General features: G+C 40.4%; 1 protein-coding gene across 2 annotated transcripts in view; it reads left to right on the plus strand.

Annotated features, from left to right (window-relative positions):
- Positions 1 to 22,254, plus strand: part of MPP1 (MAGUK p55 scaffold protein 1) — a 920,179-nt gene that overhangs the window by 896,524 nt on the left and 1,401 nt on the right. The window lies entirely within an intron of this gene.

Raw genomic sequence — 22,254 nt, forward strand, 5'->3', positions numbered from 1 at the left:
AGCCTCTCCTAAATTCTATTTAGCCCAGCCACCCATCCTCAGCTTTGGGATTCAACCCAAGAGTAATGACTGCAACAGTGAAACACGATGAACATAGTACAGTTGTGTACCTACCATAAATGTAGATGTTCGAGTGTATTCACTGTTGCAGTCCAGGTTACCCACCCACCATCCCCCTTTTTCTTTGCTGGGACTTATCTGTACTTCTCTATCCTATACAACCTATGTGGTGTATTTGCTTGTAGATGAAGGAAATGTTTATTTTTGTGCATGCATACTTATTGGCATAATTTTCAGCCTACCAATTTGGGGGCACCTGACATCTGGGGCAAGAAAAACTGAAGAAAATGGCATTGGCTGCAACTTTTATACCCCTGGTGCACTGACATCAGGGAAGAGGTGACAGCAACCGACGCCGGACCTAGACTTTGGAATTCAGGCCAACTGCGGGTAGCCTGCCAGCAGGATAACCCAAGAGTAATGAATGCAACAGTGAATACACTCGAACATCTACATTTATGGTAGGTACACAACTGTGCTTTCTTTTGTTCTACTTTAATCAGAACAGAACTTCATCAGAAAATCCTGCACAGAAGCATAAAAAACTTAAACACAAAGTATATATTAAAACAAGACTATATGTAACCATGTCAGGGATCGCATCAAATGATTATAGCATTACAGCAATACTTTTTCAAATGTTCAAAACTTAGTTAATATGCAAATTGCATATAATGTAATCAAGTGCAATCTTATATTAGATGAAATCTTGTACTAAAACAATATATACATATTATACATATAAATATAGGCATAAAAATATGTACTGTACACGACTCTTTAAACTATGTAAAATATCAAGCATTAATATAGAGTTGTCATAAGGATCAAGCTTTCAGTGTGCATCGCCAGCAGGTATACTTTTTACAGTGAATAGTGACGGGACTAGTGTGGATATAATGGCTGAGTTGACAGTTTTTACTGAGAAATTGAATTTAAAAACTGTATATGCTGGTGATATTATTACTGAAGGAATTTGTTTAAGAAGACCTAGCACCTTTATTCCAAATCCTATTATACGTCCTTTGAAAGGGCACGTGAAAGTGATTTGTATGACATTGTTATCAATGTAAGAACTATTGTACTACTTTCCATAATTTATCATTAAATGAGAAAAAAAATACTGAAACCCTTAGAGAGTGATAATATAGTAATAAATGGATCAAATTAAAGGGTTGTAATGAATAAATTAAGGTACATTCAATCTATTAACAAACTAGGAGGACCCTACCTGTACAGAGATTAATACAAGACAGATTTTTTACAAATAGCTTAAAGTTCTAACATCTATTCCATGCAGATGAATGGAGTGCTTGACCTTGAATTGAATTACTTTATATTTCCCATCAAGTTATACTTAAATTATGGTTTACCTCAAAATACATAAAAACATTAACAGACCCACCTATTAGGCCAGAAGTTTCAGGTAGGGGAGGGCTCACTGAGCCTACCTCTATTTAGAGAAAGAACTAAAAGGTATACTAAAATGTTCGTAAAGCTTTATTCTTGATTCAGATGAATTTTTGCATCAATTATATATCTGGTCTTGCCATAATATATTGGCTCAGGATGTCCTGGTGGTTACAGTTGATGTAGTTTCTCTATTTACAGTAATTCCAAATGATAGTGGTATTGAATTGACCAGAATTTTCTAGCCATCAACACAGAATTTTCAAACAGTAAGATAAATATGATTTGAGAATTTCTCTCCATTGTTTTGAAGAATAATGTCTTTACCTCTTCATCATTGTTTATAAATTTTTGATTGATGATCTGATTTTTCCAAACTAATTTTATGTACCCCAGTATACAGTGGATATAAAAAGTTTACACACTCCTGTTAAAATGCCAGATTTTTGTGATATAAAAAAATGAGACCACAATAAACCATTTCAAAACTTCTCCCACCTTTAATGTGACCTATAATCTGTATAATGCAATTGAAAAACAAATCTGTTAGGGGAAACATATTAAAAAATAAAAAAAACGTACAATACACTGGTTGAATAAGTGTCCACACCCTTAAACTAATATTTTGTTGTGTGCACACACCCTTAAACTAATACTTTGTTGAAGCACCTTTTGATTTAGTCACAGCATTCAGTCTTCTTGGGTACACACCTGCCACCAACTAAAGAGGCTCTGATTAACCCCAAATAAGGTACAGCTGAGCTAGTAGGATTTTCCTGACATTTACTCAGTTGCCTGCTACAGCAGAAGCCTTTCTTCATAGAGAGCTTACAAAGCATCAAAGGGATCTCATTGTTAAAAGGTATCGGTCAGGAGAAGGGTACAAAAAAATGTCCACAGTATTGACTGTACCATGCAATACAGTGAAGACAGTCATCAAAAAGAGGAGAAAATATGTGACATTAGTGACGTTGCAAAGAACTGGACGTTCCTCCGAAATTGATGAAAAGACAAGGTAAAACTGGTCAGGGAGGCTGCCAAGAGACCTACAGCAACACTGAAGGAGCTGCAGGAATTTATAGCAAGTACTGGTTGTGTACTACATGTGACAACAATCTCCCGTATTCTCCATATGTCTGGACTGTGGGGTAGGATTGCAATACAGAAGCCTTTTCTTACACACAAAAACATCCAGGCATGGCTAAAATTTGCAAAACAATACATCGTCTCCCAAAGGCATGTGGGAAAATGTGTCATGGTCTGATGAGACCAAGGTTGAACTTTTTGGCCACAATTCCAAAAGGTACGTTTGGCACAAAAACAACCCTTTGCTTCACCAAAAGAACACCATCCCCACTGTGAAGCATGGTGGTGGCAGTATTGTGCTTTGGAGTTGTTTTTTCATCTGGAACTGGGGCTTTAGTCAAGGTGGAGGGAATTATAAACAATTCCATATACCAGTCACTTTTGGTCTAAAATCTTCAGGCGTCTGCTAGAAATCTGAAGATGAAGACGTATTTCACCTTTCAACACAACAGTGACTCCAAGCGTACATCCAAATCAACAAAAGAATGGCTTCACCAGAAGAAAATTAAAGTTTTGGAATGACCCTGCCACAGCACAAACCTAAATCCAATAGAAAATCTGTGGGGCGACCTGAAAAGGGCTGTGCACAAGAGATGCCCTCGCAATCTGACAGATGTGGAGCGCTTTTGCAAGGAAGAGTTGGCAAATATTGCCAAGTCAAGATGTGCCATGCTGGTAGACTCCTACTGAAGAAGACTGAATGAATGCTGCAATTAAATCAAAAGGTGCTTCAACAACGTATTAGTTTAAGGGTGCGCACACACAACAAAGTATTAGTTTAAGGGTGTGCACACTTATGCAACCAGCATATTGTACATTTTTTTATTTTTTATATTTTCCCCTAACAGATTTTTCAATTGAACTGTACAGGTTATAGGTCACATTAAAGATGGGAAAAGTTTTGAAATTATTTATTGTGGTCTCATTTTTTTATATCACAAAAACCTGGCATTTTAACAGGGGTGTATAAACTTTTTATATCCACTGTATCTGTGTTATTTAATTATATGTAAAACTAGTAGTTGTCTTAGTTTGATCCTACAACTATTGTAATGACTGTACCTGTCTCAGATTGTTTATCTTAGTGTTGAACTTTTTAAATGTATTTTTATATGTGGAGCTTTTCTCCCCGGGCCGCCACTGAAAATGGACTACTAACCCACTCAGACCTCCCCAGAAAATAAATGTCAAATAAATAAAGTAAAACCTTTTAGAAGAAACATTATCTACAGATAAAAGGTGTAGCAATGTGTACTCCTGTTGCAAACGCCTGTACCAACACTGTACTTGATCAGTGGGAGCAAAGTTATGTTTTCAATCGTGTCAACAAATTTGTAAGTAATATTCTATTCTGTAAAAGATTTGTAGATGATGTATTTCTGTTATGGAAAGGTACTGAACCATCACTGAAAGAATTCACCCTTACTTAATGGAAACAGTGAGTTATTTAAAATCCAAGTATAAAGCATCCAGAAATTCAGTAAACTTTCTGGGTGTTATGGTATATACAGCCAAGGATAAAAACAAATGACAAAAACATTTAAGAAGAATTCCTATATATTTAGATTTAGTATGCATGCTACATTCCTTTTTTAAAAATGTACCAAAAAAGACAAACGGCAAAGGTAGCTAGATTAAATAGAGATAAAGTAACTTTGATGAACAGTTAAATGAGATAGGCCACAATTTTTTAAGAAGGAGCTATAACAGAGAAGAGATTGAACTTTGTAAAAAATAAATATTGGGCAGTAAAGATAATATAGGAAAAGACTTTGGTGAATATGAATATGTACAAGGTAGATCTGATAAAAATAAAAAGTAGGAATAGAGCTAAAACATCTAATGATATGCAAATGGTGTTGCATAGTAAACAACATGAAGGTAGTGGAGAAGAGAACATTATGTCAAAGCATTGGTATATTTTAATTTGTATTGATAAATAAAAGAACTGTTTAACAGATAAACGTGTTTAGTTATAAGAACAGCATGAACACAGATAAACGTGTTTAGTTATAAGAACAGCATGAACTTGAAACAGTTTCTGTGTTACAAAGAACAGTGTCATAGTAATGAAGGTTTTGAAATATACAAAAGTTGGTAGTCACCCATGTAGATCATGTGTCTATTCATCCTGTAATATCGAAAAAATATGAGAGTAGGTGTTATGCAACCTGTGATATGACAGATCTGGTATATGTAAAAAAAAATGTCAATAGTTTTATGTTGGTAAGACTAATTGTGAATTATAAAAAAGAATATGTTCACATCTGTCTGTTAGGGGGTATAATGAGGAAAATGTGTGTAACCACATTATGGAAAAAACTCAGATCATGGTTTTAAGTTTTTGGTTTTGGAAACTGTTTCTTTGAATGTATATAGAGGTGGAGATATATAAAATAGAGTAGAGAGAATGGAGTATAAGTGCACAAGTATAGTGAGAGTGGATTACACTCCATATATGTATGTGATTGATATTTTAGATAGCATTTTCTTGTGTTTGTTTGTGTCTTTCGGCTTTTCCCGGTTAGGGGTCGCCACATCGGAACTCCGGTCCGCTAATGATTGGCAGTTGATTTTTACGTGCCGAGTTACCAGCCCTGACGCCGAGTTACCAACCCTGACGCACAACCTTCAACGAAGGTACACCCATTCACACATGTCTCCACGCAGAAGACGCTCTAGCAGAGAATCGAACCGGACAGCGTCTTACTGTGAGGCAACAACGCTACCGCAGCACCACCACCGCGGGTATAGCATTTTCTTGTGTTGTACATTTCATATTTTTGTATGCCTATGTTTATATTTATAAGCATTGCTTTAATGTAGTGTAAGATTGCACTTGATTATGTTATACTCAGTTTTTGTATTAACTAGGTTTTAAGCATTTGAAAAAGTATTACTGTGATATAATAATTTGATGTGATCTCTGAGATGGTTGCATATGTCATGGCTTTAATATGTAGTACGTGTTTTAAGTTTTTAATGCTTTCGTATATGATTACATCATACGTTTTTCATGTATTTTAAACAGGAACTGAATGTTTAATGTCTGATACACTTGAGAAAGCATTTGTGAAAATGTAACATTGTGATAGCTCATGTCTGTTAAATTCATCTCTGTTGTCCTGAATGGCTTTTGGTTTTGTTCATTTGATTTGGCACTCAGGAGTCTGTCCGTTGAGTTTTCCTGTGTTTTTGTGGGTAATAGAGAACCTGCAAGAGACAGAGGTGAGCATAAACTGGTAGTTTCTGTGATACCTGGGGACAGAAGTGAAGAAAATTTGTCTGCAGTACTTCATAGTTTTACCTTGGTCTTGCAAGCCTTGGCTGCTTCAGGGTCATAAAATAAGTCTCTGTTCAGAGGTGAATCGCGTAACTTAGCTTTGTTGTCCTCAGTTACGGACTGTAAATGAAGCCATGCATACCTTCTAATATCAGATCCAGTAGCAGCTGCTCTGGAAGAGGCTTCCACTGCATCATAACTTTACTTGATGCTTTGTCTAGTAACCTGGCAGCGTTAGACACCGTAGACATGGCCTGCCACTTCATTTTTATTCCAGTTAACCAAAGCAGATAGTAAATGTTTGTGATTTGAGTCTAGTAATTCACAGCTCTTAATGCCAGAGTGGAAGAGGTGTTTGTATTTTTCCACATCTGTCTGTTGCTCTCCAAGGGCATTAGCAACAGGTAATAACTTGGACAGTTTGTCCATGGAAATAGAAAAAGCAGATGGGTCAATGAAAGGATTGTGATGAATGACCTTTAAATCTTTATGCACTTTATAAAAATCTCTCAAGTCTTTTAAGTGTAGGTGGTTGAGAATCAGGAGCAGAGGAAGTGATATAAATGCATCCAGAAAAGCCTGCAGAACAGGAAGGACAGCTGCAGGCATAGGGGCGCCTACCTGTAGTAGGTTGGAAAATCACTTTTATAAATCAAAAATCTGTCTGGATTCCCACTCAGAATGCTTCATCATGTTAGATATGGTTGCCAAAAAAGAGATCACCTGTACAGGAAAATCAGGAAAAAGGTATACTCGTCATCAGAGGCCACTTGGTCTGGGGAATGAATCGGGGAACAGTAGGCCGAAGATGTTCATCTGTATCAGACTCTGTTTCATCTTCCTCTGAGGAAGACTCAAAATGTCTGATCTGAATGGCGGAAGGAGTAGGAGGAGAAAGAACAAAGGATGGTAGTTTGATACCTGAGACGACCTTAAACAGGCTTTGGGAGAATTCCAGCCACTCTTTTTCTGCGACATCTGAGGAGAAGAAATACTTTGTTTTTGTGTTTCTTTCTTTTGGAAGTGTTGTCCACTTTAACAAGTCATGCTGGATCCAACCCCTGACCTATCTCTGTTAAAGACCCTGGTACTTCTTAAAAACTAATATTTGAGGAATACCTTCCAGTCTTTCCAAATGCTAAGCTATGGATGTTCTTCGTGTTTCACTGTTGCAGTCATTACATTTGGGTAATTTGCTGGCAGGTTGCCTTCAGTCGGCCTGAATTCCAAAGTCTTGGGTCCTGCGTCGGTTGCTGTCTCCTCTTCCATGATGTCAGGTCGTCAGGGGTATAAGACATGTAGCCGACGCCATTTTCTTTAGTCTTTCTTGCTGTGCAGTGCCCGAAGCAGAAGCATTTCACAAGTGCCGGTCGGCCAACTACTGAAATATTCGAGTTTGAGTTTCATAACCGAAGTCTTCACTAAAGCTAAGTACCCCCTTGGGGAAACTTTTTTTTTTGCTCCATACTGATGTCAGAAAAAGTTAATAATTGTATTACTTGTGGGAAGCAAATACCTCGTAAGGATTTCCATTTATACTGTATTCCTTGCCTAGGCCCTGATCACAACGTGCTTGGCTGTCAGTTTTGTGCTAGATTTAACCAATGGACTATTAAGCGTCGGTATATTTTTGCCTCAATGTATTTTGGAAACAGATTTAACTACCCAGAAATGTCATCAGATAGCAATCCGACTACCGGAGTACATAAAAAATGCAAAGAAAAGGACAGAGAAAGGCAGTCGAGATCCAAAACCGACAATGAAGCTTCTCCTAAGCCAGTCACCAGTTCGCCGGTACTCAGTGAGGCGCTTTCGCAGCCCCTGATACCTGCTACCTTCGAGTCGCAGGCCTCTGCCGACACCCTTGTGGAGTCTGGCATTCTGCAAGATACTCAAGGTATTGGACCAATGGATGTATCTCCCTCGGATGGGTTCGGAGCCGCTGAGCAGCCACCGGCTTCTGAGGGTGTATTCAGACCTCAACATTTGTATATCAAACCGACTACAGCCGCAAAACCAAAGACAAAAGCAACTTCTAAAACTAAAAAAACGACGCATGAGCCACGTGCACATGCCTCTATGCCTAAAAAACAGATGATCAAAATGGCTGAAGACCTTGATCAGGGGTACCCATCCCCCTCCAGATAAGAAGCCTAGGCAAGACACTGATTATGAATCTTCAGATCAGGTTTCTATTTCTTCTGATTCCTCTTCTGATCAGGAATTATCTATGCCTCCCTATGAGGATTCTGATGCAGAGGAGTCTATACCATCTGCATCTCCTCCTGAGGATTATTCATTTGGTGAAACCTTGCATACTTTGAGGGGGCATTTTCACTGGGAGAGTCAAGACTTCTCAGAATCAAAAAAGAGGCTCAGGGATTTCCTTCTTCTCCCTCAGCACAGGCCTTTAGCCAATCCCCCTGTTTTAGACATTGTGGATGATGTGTTTACGGAGTCAAGCTTGACCCCTGACTCCTTACCTCCGGCTCCCAGTAAGCCTGACAGGTATTACAGGGTCCCTGACTCACATAAATTTTTATTCAGAAACCCTACTGCTGATCCTGAAACTATTTCACAGGGTCCTAAGGTAGTTAAGGCCTCAACAGCAAAAAATCCTACCCCCTCTGATAGAGATTCAAGGGCACTGGACAGATGGGGAAAAAAGGTTTATACATCTGCAACCTTGGCAATCAGGGCCTTAAACTGTCAATTTCATATGCTTAAGTACCAACAACATGTTGTGGGATTGTTGAAACAGAACATTATGTTGATTTCTGAATGTGCAGAAAATAAAGAATTGCAGAAATTATTGCATGCAGCTGAACAGGTTGGAAAGTATACTTTGCAATGTGGTTTTGACTCATTAGAGGCCTCATGCAGGGCCGCAGTTACTGGATCTGTGATTAGGAGGCATGCCTGGCTAAAGGAACAAAATCTGCCTGATCATGTTAAAGCAAAATTGCTAGATGCAACTTTACAGCATGATTCTCTGTTTGGTATTAAGGCAGAAGAGGTTTTAAAGAAAATGGAAGACAAAGCTAAGTCTATGCAAAGTGTTAAAGACTTGTTACAAGGGCAGCCACCAAGATTCAGTAGACACTGGCCTACAAAAAGTTGGTCCTTTCTTGTGCCAGACAGAGCTCAAAGGGGCAAATCCAGACCCCCTAAGGGTTCCAGATACTAGGCGCAAGATTCATACAGGTCAAAGCAATGGGGCGCTTCTACCTCCAAATCTGGAGGAGATAAAGTGCAAACCTACAGAAAACAATCCTAATGACTTCCCTCTGCCTACACCAAGCATTTATCTTTTGGCAGCACCCATAGGGGGGAAATTAGCACTTTTTGCTCAAAATTGGCAGTTAATAACCCAGGACAAGTGGGTACTAAACATCGTATCACAGGAATACAGATTCCATTTCCACACTCTGCCAATGGCAAATGGTTGGCCAGATCTGCCAAAAAATCAATGGGCAGAGGCACAGAAACAGGTTACATCCCTCATGGATATGAGAGCCATTCAGCCAGTACCAAAACAGGAAAAAGGACAAGGTTTTTACTCAAGACTGTTCTTGGTACCCAGAAAGGACAAGGCCTGGCGGCCAATACTGGATTTATCGATTTTGAACACATACCTGGACATTCCAAAATTCAAAATGCTGACTTTGCAGCAGCTTCTGCCCATGCTGGGCAAGAATGCTTGGCTGGTGACATTAGACCTAAAAGAGGCATACCTGCATGTCCCAATAAGACAATCGTGCAGAAGATACCTCAGATTCAAGGCTGGCTTAATGCATTACCAATTCTCTGCACTGCCCTTTGGCTTATCTACTGCACCCAGGGTCTTTACGAAGTGCCTGGCACCAGTAATTGCATTTTGCAGACAAAGAAGTGTACAAATATATCCTTACTTGAACGACTGTCTCATTCAAGCAGACAACAAGGACATTCTTCTTCGACACCTGGCGTTTGTCAAAAGGCTTCTAGCATGCCTAGGGTACACAATAAACGAAAAGAAATCACAACTGGTACCCTCTCAAAAGATAACATTCCTGGGTGCAAGCTTGAATACAACTGCCCAGATGGCTTACCTCATGCCAGACAAGCAAAGGCAACTGACTACTTACTTCAAACTGATGGCAACAAAAACCCAGATATCTGCAAGACAAATTCTGCAGGCTCTGGGTTTCATGGCATCCTGCATCCTACTGATTCCATATGCAAGACTGCATATGAGGAAACTTCAATGGTACCTAAAAAGTTTATGGAGTCAACATTTACACAGTCTGGAAACAGTGATTCCTCTCATTCCCTGCCTACAACAGGAGTTTCTATGGTGGGCAAAGGCATGTCATCAAAACATGGGATGGGACTTCACTCTACCCCCTGTCAGCCAAACCATAACAACAGATGCATCAGATTATGCCTGGAGGGCCCACATGGCAGGAAGATGCATTCAGGGCATATGGACCCCAAAACAAATGCATCTACATATCAACCAGAATGAGATGCCAGCTGTTCATCCAGGACAACTAATGATAAAGACAGACAATACCACGGTCATGTGGTATATAAACAAACAAGGGGGCACACACTCATACCCCCTTTGCAGATTAGCCATGGCACTGTGGGACACAGCTTTGACCTACCATACATCTTCAAGCTCAATTCCTGCCAGGAAAGCAAAATATTCTGGCAGACGATTTAAGCAGAAACATTATGGATCCTCTCGAGTGGAAACTAAATCCACAAGTCTTCAGCATGATAACAGAGAAATGGGGGAGCCCAGACATAGATCTATTTGCCTCTCCTCAAAATGATCAATTGAAAAGATTCTGCACAAGGACTTATCACAGATAAGCATGGAAAGTGGATGCCCTGTCCTTCAGTTGGAAAATCCTATCAGTTTACGCCTTTCCTCCTCTGCCTCTTCTCCCCAAGGTCCTCCTAAAAGTCAGACAAGGGAAACCAAAGATGATACTAATTGCCCCGGACTGGCCCCGCCAATACTGGTACCCAATCCTAAGGAACTTGTCTCAATACCCAGCTTGGACCTTACCTCAAAAGACCTCAACTACTGTCCCAGCAAAACAATCAGATCCTGCACAATCAACTACAGACACTAAACCTGGCAGCATGGCTGATCATGTAGTTATACAAACAACACCTCTCAGTAAAGCTGTGATGGAAGTCATTATGGAAGCCAGAAGGCCTAGTACTAGAAAATCTTATGCTGACAAATGGAAGAGATTCTGTGCTTGGAATCAAGCACAAGGAACTGATACAGCAGGACCAAATATTCCTCAGATATTACAATACTTAACTGAGATGCTTGACAAAGGCCTATATTTCTCATCAGTCAAAATCCATGCCTCTGCCATTTTGGCTCATTACAATACAGAGCCACCTATCTTTTCTCATCCTTTACTAAAGCAGTATCTTAGAGGAGCCAAAAATGTAAGGCCTCCTAGAAGATCACCATTACCTGCATGGGACCTAAATTATGTGTTGGAAAAGCTCACCCTGCCTCCATTTGAACCAGCTGCTACTGCTGATATAAAGTTCTTATCATGGAAAACAGCTCTGTTACTAGCAATTACTTCAGCAAGAAGAGTTTCAGAGCTACAGGCCCTCATGGCTGTAGAGCCTTTTATCATATTTTACCCAGACAGGGTGTCTCTGTGGACAAATCCTACATTTATGCCTAAGGTGGTTTCCAGTGTGGCTCTTAACCAAACAGTTTGTTTGCCAACCTTTTATCCAAATCCGCAGAACAAGGGGGGGGTTGAATTCTGCATTCCTTGGACGTACACAGACAGCTAAGATTCTACTTGAGCAGGACTAAAGTTCTAAGAAAAACTGAGCAATTACTAGTGTTATATGCTGCAGGATCAGAAAGAAAGGCAATCTCAAAGCAGACAATTTCAAAGTGGAAATGCCACTGCATCCATTTCTGCTACTTACACCATGGTAAACCTGTGCCCAAGGGCATTAGGTCTTATTCCACCAGAGCTTCAGCTACTTCAGCAGCCTTTCTCAGAGGAGTACCAACCAAAGACATTCTAGAGGCTGCTACTTGGAGTTCTGTTCTCACCTTTACAAAGCACTATCATCTGCCACTCTAAGTCCAGGGCAGACTTTGCCACTGCATTTATTCAGGGCCTTATAGCCGCACCTAATGCTATTTAGCTCCAGCCTCCCAACCTTAGCTTTGGGATTCTACCCAAATGTAATGACTGCAACAGTGAAACACGAAGAACATAGTACGGTTGTGTACAGTTACCATAAATGTAGGTGCTGGAGTGTATTCACTGTTGCAGTCCAGGTTACCTCCCGCCATCCCACTGTCATTCTGGAGTTTATCTTCCTTCTCTATCTTCTACAACCTATGTGGTGTATTTGCTTGTAGATGAAGGTAAGTTTTATATTGATGCATGTATGTATATATATATATATATATATATATATATATATATATATAGATATATATATATATATATATATATTTTTTTTTTTACTACCTTTTTTGGGGCACCTGACATCAGGGGCAAGAAAAACTAAAGAAAATGGCGTCGGCTACATGTCTTCTACCCCTGACGACCTGACGTCATGGAAGAGGAGACAGCAACTGCCGCAGGACCCAAGACTTTGGAATTCAGGCCGACTGAGGGCAACCTACTCGCAGATTACCCAAATGTAATGACTGCAACAGTGAATACACTTGAACATCTACATTTATGGTAAGTGTACACAACTGTACTTTCCCCCTTCCCCCAGCACTGGTAAGACAGGATGTGCAAGAATGAAACACTATACTGGTCTCCGGTAGGGTTATGGTAGTGGGAGGCTGAGAAACAATTGACCATACTGAGGGTTCTAACACCTCAGCAGGTATATCCAAGTTCGACTGGGCAGTCAAAGAATCAGGCCTAGAACTTTGGAATTTCTTTTGCAGAATGAGATATATGCCAGGAGTGGAAGGATCTGTCATTTTTAGCTTGGATGAGGAGCTTAAGGAGCTGGGTCTCCAAATAAGTATTAACAAAGATGCATTCATAGTGTTTTTGGTACAAGTGATTGACAGATATTGCAGTTTTTATACTTGAGTTCTGCACCTAGGCAAAACAGACACTGGGAGTAGAGGTCCTATTAAGGAATCTGCCTACCACAGTTGCACTTTCCAACACCTAGATGACATCTAATAGTATTGAAATACCAAACCTTTAAGGAAAAAACAACAAATGTTCCCTAATGGGGCATTTATTTGAACCAATGAAGGCACAAGATACCAAAGATCCCTCGTACGTCAGACTGACGGGTACAAGACCTGCATTTGGATTTGTAGTGAAAAATGTTGAGGTTTGTTTGCTCACACATCTGCTTATGTACTCTTATATCCACAGGCTTAGGTTATATGTCAGACACATGCTCTCTGGAATGGTTTGAGTTTGGTACCATGGCTGGGCATCCAGATTATTTGGCGAGATAAAAAAAAAACACTTTGGAAAACTGCAGTTGTGGTCAGTAACACATCCACTGTTATGGTAAGTACTTACACTTCCTCCAACCACTCCCACACTTGTTAATACAGTAATATCCCCATGTTCCCACTTCATACAATTCTTCAATACCCACTTTCTTACTTTAAATCAGTCACTAGCAAACTGATTGTAACACCCCTTGATATAATATATTACAAATTCAAACCTTCCTTTCATTACTTACACCTCAAGCTATTAAGTTCTACCCCTGTAACCTAATTTCCAAACCTCGTGCCCACATTGTTAACTTATCCCTATCCACTGGCATTCTACCTCCTCACAGCAAGTAGTCACTCATCATTCCTAACCTAAAATCTTGCATCCCAGCTCTTGTGAAGATTGCAGGCTTATTGCAGGCATATGAGCATTAGCTAAAGTCTTGGATAAACCTGCCTGTGGTCCATCCTAAGATGTTATCTGCTTACTGAGAGACAGCAAGGCTTCTGGTCTAAGTGTAGCGGTATAACACTCAGACAGATGTATTACCCTTATCTCTCAAATTTATTTCAGTACAGAAAAGGGCTTATTAACAGCGGCCATCTTTCTTGAGCCCAGGAAAGCATATAATACCATTAACTTTAACTTTTTTGCTGCTAAAGCTAGCAAACTATGGTTTCTGTTCTATTGTTACTCATTGATTTAGGAATTGTTCTAGTATAACCTGTATAGCCAGTATAATTACTCACAAAAGCAATTTCTTATCAGATTGTTTTACCAACGAAGTACCCCCAGGGCTCCAAACTGGTACCACTGTTCCTCTCATTATGCATAAATAACCTGCCACGAGATATTTGTTTGTTTGTGTCTTTCGGCTTTTCCCGGTTAGGGGTCTCGCCACAGCGGAACTCAGGTCCACTAATGATTGGCAGTAGATTTTTACGCGCTGGCTTGCAGGGCCTAACGCACTACCTTCAACGAAGGAATGCCCATTCACACATGTCGACACACAGAAGACGCTCTAACTGAGAATCGAACCGGCAACGTCTAACTCTGAGGCAACAACGCTACTGCAACACCACCACCGCCCGAGATGTATTACACATAAATAACCTGCCACGAGATGTATTACACATAAATAACCTGCCACGAGATGTATTAAACATAAATAACCTGCTATGGGACCTATCTGTAAGGAACCATTTGTGCTTGTATTTGTACTTGTATATAATTAAATTGAAAGGCATTCTGATTTAGACAAATTAAGGTCAGCAGTAATTATTTTTTAATTTAGTAATGGATGGTCTAATTAAGCTTAAGAAATGAGTGTGTATGTATATATATATATATATATATATATATATATATATATATATATATATATATATATATATATATATATATATATATATATATATATATATATATATATATATATATATATATATATATATATATATATATATATGTATATACAGTCACGAGATGTATTACACATAAATAACCTGCCACGAGATGTATTACACATAAATAACCTGCTATGGGACCTATTTGTAAGGAACCATTTGTGCTTGTATTTGTACTTGTTTGTTTGTTTGTGTCTTTCGGCTTTTCCCAGTTAGTGGTCGCCACAGCGGTACTCCTGTCCGCTAATGATTGGCAGTAGAGTTTTACATGCTGGCTTGCCAGGCCTAACGCACAACCTTCAACGAAGGAACGCCCATTCACGCATGTCGCCACACAGAAGACGCTCTAACTGAGAATCGAATGGGCAACGTCTAACTGTGAGGCGACAACGCTACCGCAGCACCACCACCACAGTGTATTTGCACTTGTATATAATTAAATTGAAAGGCATTCTTATTTAGACAAAATTTAAGGTCAGCAGTAATTATTTTTTAATTTAGTAATGGATGGTTTAATTAAGCTTAAGAAATGAGTATATATATACATATATATATATATATATATATATATATATATATATATATATATATATATATATGTACAGGTCATATATATATATATATATATATGTATATATAGGTCTAGTTCAAAACATTGAAATATCATAACATTGAAATTCAAAACACTGAAACCATAACAGCAAAAACTTAGAACACTGAAAGTGTGCATCATACACTCTAAGGGAAGACCAGTTTCTAAACAAACTATCCCCAAATGGATCTCCCATTTTGTCTCATTTTGCTACAACCATCATGGAAAGAAGCCAATAGGCCCTGTGAGGTCACACTCACCACTAGGTCTACTGCTACATCTATAGCCTTTCTTAAAGGAGTGACCACTAAGGACTTTTTGCAAGCTACTACTTGGTTCTCTGTGCATACCTTCAAATGTTATCACCTTCCAACCTTCTCCAAGTCCAGAGTGGGGTTTACCATTGCAGTCTTGCAGGGCATCCTTTCATTTGTTTAGGACAATCCACCCACCCTCTTATCAACTTTGTGTGTCATCCCACCAGTTGTGAATGCAACAGTGAAACACAAAGAACATAGTACTGTTGTGTACACTTATAAATGTAGATGTTTGACTGTATTCACTGTATTCTTCTCTCCTTCCCATATTGCCCCATGAGGCTGGGGGTGGGCATTCTCCTCTCTAGATCCAGTTTGTTCCCCCCTCCTCTGTTCAGATTAGATTTGGCCTGTACTTGGGTTAGGCTTTTGACTTTGGGGATCTGCTAGGGGCTCCCAAGAGTACTGAGGTTATGGTGCCAGCTGACTCCCTTCATACACAAATGTCTTGAGTTCAGTCAGGGTGTCTGCTGGCTTCAGGAGGAGGAAAGTCTCTGGTTGTCAGCCCAGCTAAGTGCTTCCATGGCAGGAAATCCCATCAGTTATGGCTACAGCAGTGACTACGCTAACATCTGGATTTATGGTTAAGTGTACAAAACTGTACTTTCCTTTTGACATACCATAGTTTTTTTTTTGCCTTTTGTCCTGACATTTCCCCTTCAGTAACCACTTTGTTTATATAGTTATATACATTTCATAACAGGGAAGTTGAATTTGGTCCAGAGACTGTTTCTGTCATGACCTTGGCCAAGTAGTGGCAGAGACAGGACATTAGCATTACAGTTACTAGAAGCACCTTGGTACTAAGATGTTACATGTAAACATCAGCCTCACTGGGAAAAAAGAGAAACTTGGCCCAAACAACAGTTTACTATAAACACTTTATATACAGTTGAATTAATTTGCACAGGGTGTTTTTTATGCTGCCAACATTGAAAACATTCTCATACAAGAAAGTCAATTAAGCAAATTAGCTGAATGATAATGATTACCCAAAGTCCTTGTAACAAACACATTTTTACAAGTTTCAGTTGCCCTCTCAGGCATACTGTAAACTTTGATAGTTCCTTAGACTTCCTGGCATTACTGTGTTCTAGTCCTAGCTAGACAAGTGAATAGCGGTTTCCTTTTAGTAGCTTTATTGCTCAAGTTTAGCTTTACCCATCTTCTGTTTAGTCACTACCTATTTCATTGATGTACTTGGAAATGTTGACAACATCCTTGAAGAACAGCAACCATGGTACATGCAACAACCTCACAGAGAAAAGATATAAACGAGTTGTGATAGTACAAAGAGGCTTGAGTTATTCTACTGTTTTTTGCATGTAAGCATATTTATCCTGAAACACATTATGTAATGTTTGTCTATTCAAGTTAACTGTCTTCTGAATACTGTGTTTGAGTATGTGTACTTGACAGCATTTAGATTCATAGGTTGATACTAGGCTATCTGCCCTAGGGCATTTATAAGCCTAACCAGAGTGTGTTTGGCTTTTGCCACCCTTTTAGATTAGTTGACTGTGCCTCTCTATAGTAGGTCACAGAAGGTAGCCCTATTAAGGTTAGTTTACTGTACCTCTGTCTAGCAGGGACACAGAAGAGATCCCAGGGGTAAACTTACGATCTCCCATCCACTCGTCAAGATTTCTCTTGAAGAGTGTCAGTGAGGGGCTGTGCCTAACATGGATTGGGATTTTGTTCCAGAGTGAGGGGAGCCTCTGGGATATGAATCTGCCCCTCCAGCATGTCCTATTTATTTCTGTGCTGAGGTTCATGTCCCTGGAGCATGTAGCTCTAAGAGATTTGGATTTCCTGAGGTGGAGCATGTCCATTAATTCTGGGTTGGACATGGCTTTATACTTCAGACACAGATCGCCTCTGAGTAGGCGGTATGCAACTGAGTAGAGCTGGAGTTTCTTTAGCCGAACTGCATAGGGCATCTGTTTGAGTCCCTTGATCCTCTTGGTGAGGTACTTTTGGGGTCTTTCCAGTTGCTGCAGGTGTCGGGTAAGGTACATCCCAAACGGGACATTGTATTCAATTATGGGCCTGATAAGTGATGAGTAGAGGGGCACAATGACCTCTCTTGATCTAGATGTGAACCCTTTCGTGATAAGGTGGGCTATATAGAAGGTCTTTCTAACCACTTTGGCAATGTGATTGTCAAAGGAGAGATTACTATCTACTTGGGTCCCCAAGTCCCTAATTACTTCTTCCAGATTAATGGATTACCACCTATGTGGTAATTTGTGGGCACTTTGTTTTTCCCAAAGGGGATGACTATGCACTTTTTGGCATTTAGCTTTAGGCCATGTCTCTGGCACCAGTTGTCTGTCTTTGTGAAACCCTTTTGGAGGATGCTTGTGTCAGCCAGAGAGTCGATTATGGCACCTAGTTTGCAGTCATCTGCGAACTTGGTCAGCCATAGTCCACCCGTGTTAGCCTGTACCTCGGAGAAGTATATACCGAACAAGAGAGGTCCCAGGACTGAGCCTTGTGGGATGCCACTTGTAACTGGTTTAGATTCTGACATGGCAACTGCAATTCTGTCCATGTGGGTTCTGTCCCTGAGCCAGTTTGCAACCCATCTTGTGACATAGGGGTTGATATTTAAGCTGGTGAGCTTATTTATGATGCCCGAGTGGGGTATTGTGTCGAAGGCTTTTGCGAGGTCCAGGTAGGCTGTGTGGACTACCTTCCCTTCATCTATGGCTTTGGTAACTGTTTCAAAGAAGTCGATCTAGTCCAAGGCTATGGAGCGTATCATCATGGAAATCATAAACAAAGACATTGGGAACCTCCAGACACTGGATCCTATCCAATTCAGCTTTGTCAAGGGCAGACCTTGCCTCTTGAACCTGGTCATAAGTTCATCTATGAACCTATGAACCTATGACCAGGTTCAAGAGGCAAGGTCTGCCCTTAACAAAGCCGAATTGGGTAGGATCCAGTGTCTGGAGGTTCCCAATGTCTTTGTTTATGATTTCCATGATGATACGCTCCATAGCCTTGCAGACCAGGCTAGTCAGGCTTATAGGGCGATAGTTTCCGGGGTCCGTTGTGGCACCACCTTTGTGGAGTGGGACCACTGTTGCTGTACGCCAACCCTTGGGTACATATCCTGTAGTAAGGCTGAGATTGAACAGTGACTTTATGTGAGGGTTTAGTTCTTCTTGGAGCTCGTGTAAGACACAGCCCGGGACACCGTCTGGTTCCATTGATGCTGTGTTTATTGCTTTGGAGAGGGCAGCTCTCACCTGAGCATCTGTGATCTTAGTGAGGCTACACTCTGTTGGGATAGACATTTGCTCTTTTGGGGGGGAAGGGGGGAGAAGTTTGCACTGAACCTTTCTGCCAGGATGTTGGCAATGTCTGTGGGTTCAGTGTATTTTTTGTCATTTTGCACTAACTCAGAGCATATCTGGGAGTTGCCCCCAGGTTCCTGACATAACTAAAGAAGGCCTTGTGATTATCTTTAGTGTCTTGTGCAATTTTTCTTTCGAAGCTGGCCTTAGATGATTTTATGAGGGATCGTAGTTTCTTGCTAGTACTGATCAGAGATGCCTTCCCTTTTTGGGATTTTGCTCTATCATGTAGTAGCTTCCTCCTTCTGTTGTATAGCTTATTTATGGCCGGGGTCCACCAGACAGGTCTCCTGCCTTTGGAGGAGTGAGTCTTGGTTTTATTTGGGATAGCATGCTCCATGCATTCCTGTAGGTGTCCATAGAATGCTGACCCGGGGGCTTTGAAGGATTCCACCTTGGTTTTGAGAAGTGTGAAGTTTGCTTTTGAGAAATTCTCCATCGTGGTTTTCTTGGCTGGGGGTGGGGACAGAATATGGATGTCCAGTGAGATTAATTTATGGTCTGATCTTACCAAGGAAGGGTATACCTCTGGTGATGACCAGGTCCAATATGTTTTCCCCTCTTGTAGGAGTGGTGACCAGTTGTTCCATAGCATTTGAGTTTATAAATTCTAGGAACCATTGGGTGAGGGTGTTGGGGCTTGAGTAGTTTTCCCAATCAATGTTTGGGTAATTGAAGTCACCCAATATAATGGTGTTTGGAGAGACCTTCATATTCTCCAGTGTTCTCAGGAAAGCCGAGTGGGGTTCCTGTGTTTGGGAGGGTGGTCTGTAGCAGGCTACAAACTAAAAGGCAGTTTTGCCCATTGTTAGTTGCACATGGATGGTCTCCAGTGCTTCGTGCAGTGCCACTAACCTGGAGGTGTGGGTATCTTTGATGAATATGGATACTCCCCCTCCTTTTGTGGTTCGGTCCAAGTTTTGGGGCTGAAAAGCATGGTATGAAGTAGCACCCTGGTAGTGCTGGGGTGCTTTCGGGAGCCTTGAACCAGGTTTCTGTTACTGCACAGATATCGATATTCTCCATACTGAGGAGAGCCTTGAGTGCGTGCATCTTGAGATTTAGACTTCTGGCATTGAGCAGCATTACCCTTAGTTTTTTTTTCTTTGTGTTGTCTATGGAGGTGGGTTTGTCTTTTGAGCCTTTCCTAAAAAAGGCACTATGGGGGAGGCAAGAGCCTTTGCCAGTATTCGAAAACCCAGGGGTGACAGGTGCAAGCCATCCCTAGTGAAGCAACGTGGCTTGTCAAGCATGTCATCCCAGGCTGACAGACACTGAATCCCCTTTGAATGACACCAATACTTTAGCCAATTGTTAAAATTGATCATTTTGTCTTTATACTGTGGCATCATTCTTGGTGAGGGCAAGATGCTACTCAAGGTCAGGGTCATACCGGCCTGGGCTACATGATCAGAGAGCTCCTCTATGTCCCTTTTCATGTAGTCCAGGGAGGTGCGTCTCATGTCATTCACACCAGCATGGACAATGACGGTATCATATTTGTACTTGCTTTGGAGTGACCTGAGTGCATGTGTTATGTGGCGGATCCTGGCACCCGACAGGCAGCTTACAGTGACCTTCTCCTTGTTCAGTGTGGTGAGTGGGACGTCAGTGTGTCTGACAATAGAGTCACCTATTACAAGTGTATTAGGTGTGTTGTTTAGCCTTAAGGGCTGTGACTGTGTGGCACACTGACTTTGTGAGCTATGTGCTACGTGGGTATTGTTACGTGGTAGGGGTTGCTTGGATGTCTACTTTGGAGGTCTCTGCTGCTTAGACAGATTTTTGTTTAGAGCCTCCGAGTATGTTTTTGTGTTGTTTATGTGTTTGATTTGCTGATGCGATAGGTCTATGTGAGACTGGATTTGTGGTGTGTGTTTACCTTTTCCTCCTGACTGGCTGTGCCAGTACTGGGTTGAGAGAGCTCAGCCTCCAGTTTGGCTATATAGTTGCATCTCTCACATATATTTGAGCTTGTTGGGAGGAGGAGAGGGTGGTCTGCGTACATAAGGCAGTTGTAACATTGCCTCAAGATTCCCAGATTCCCCAGCTGTACTTAACAGATTTCTTACTAGTATGTGATAAATAACATTTGTGTATTTCAGTTAACTGTCTTCTCACTAGTGTATCTGAGTACGTGTATTTGACAGATTTCTTACTAGTATGTATAAGCATGTAATAAGAGCATGTGTATTTCAGTTAGACATAGTACAGCCATAAATACAGCTTAAGATTAAGCTGATGTAGACCAAGTAGCATTCCAAGGGCTTCATTAAAGGGCCTAGTATAAGTCATACAACTCGTGCTAAAAAGGCTGTGCTCCCAAAATGTGGTATTTTTTGTTTCAGATCCATTAGCCCTGATGAGGAAAGACCTCATTATCGCCTAATTTGCATGTCTTTAAATTACAGTTACTACTGTGATGTGCCAGTTGTGCTAGTTAACTGGTGCAGTCACATCCGGTGGGCATACCACCACTCCTGTCACTCTCCCACGTACACAAGTTTGGGTCTTGGCCTACTGTAGCTGTTCCTTTTAAGTCTCTATCTCCAGTCTAATATTTCATACCTACTTTGTACTGTCTAAATAATATACCTTCTCTTAACATAAGCTGTCATATTTCTCATTTACTGATTTTATCCATTCTTTATTTTTTTCAAGCAAGTCTTCATTTGTATTTTTATTAAATAATTATGTTTTTGGTCATTGCTTTCATTTACTGCAAACAGTGCTCTCTGTAGCTCTCATCGTACCTACTGCAAGTTAGTAATCCAAATAAAAATATTGGCAAATCACCTTACAGCTGTTCTGCGGCAAATGTTTGGAACAAACTACCACTACAAGTCAGAACTGTCACATTTCAGCTCCTTTAAAATAGCACTGATATAAACCTTCCACAAGTCATGGTCATGCCCTTGTAATGACCCAACATAACTTATCTTCCTGTCCCCCACAATTTCCCCACGCATCTCCTATATTGTAATAAATTTTACTTAATCATAATAATGGCTTCTCAACTTCCATTTATGGTATTGTTACACTACGTTTCCTAAGATGCTTTTCTCACTAACCTACCTACTACCTAGGGTTTTTTCTGTTTTTCACTCTGCACTTATTCTCTCCCTACAACTATTTTCCTAACCTGCCTCATAATTGTCTGTATTCATATGCTATCTCTTTATAACTTACAATTGACATATTTATTCTTTGTACATTTAGTTCCTGTCTCTCCAATTAGCCTGTAATCACTTGTAAAA

The sequence above is a fragment of the Protopterus annectens genome, chromosome 15.part0, assembly GCF_019279795.1.
Source record: "Protopterus annectens isolate FY-2018-M chromosome 15.part0, PAN1.0, whole genome shotgun sequence".
Taxonomy (NCBI): Eukaryota; Metazoa; Chordata; order Ceratodontiformes; family Protopteridae; genus Protopterus; species Protopterus annectens.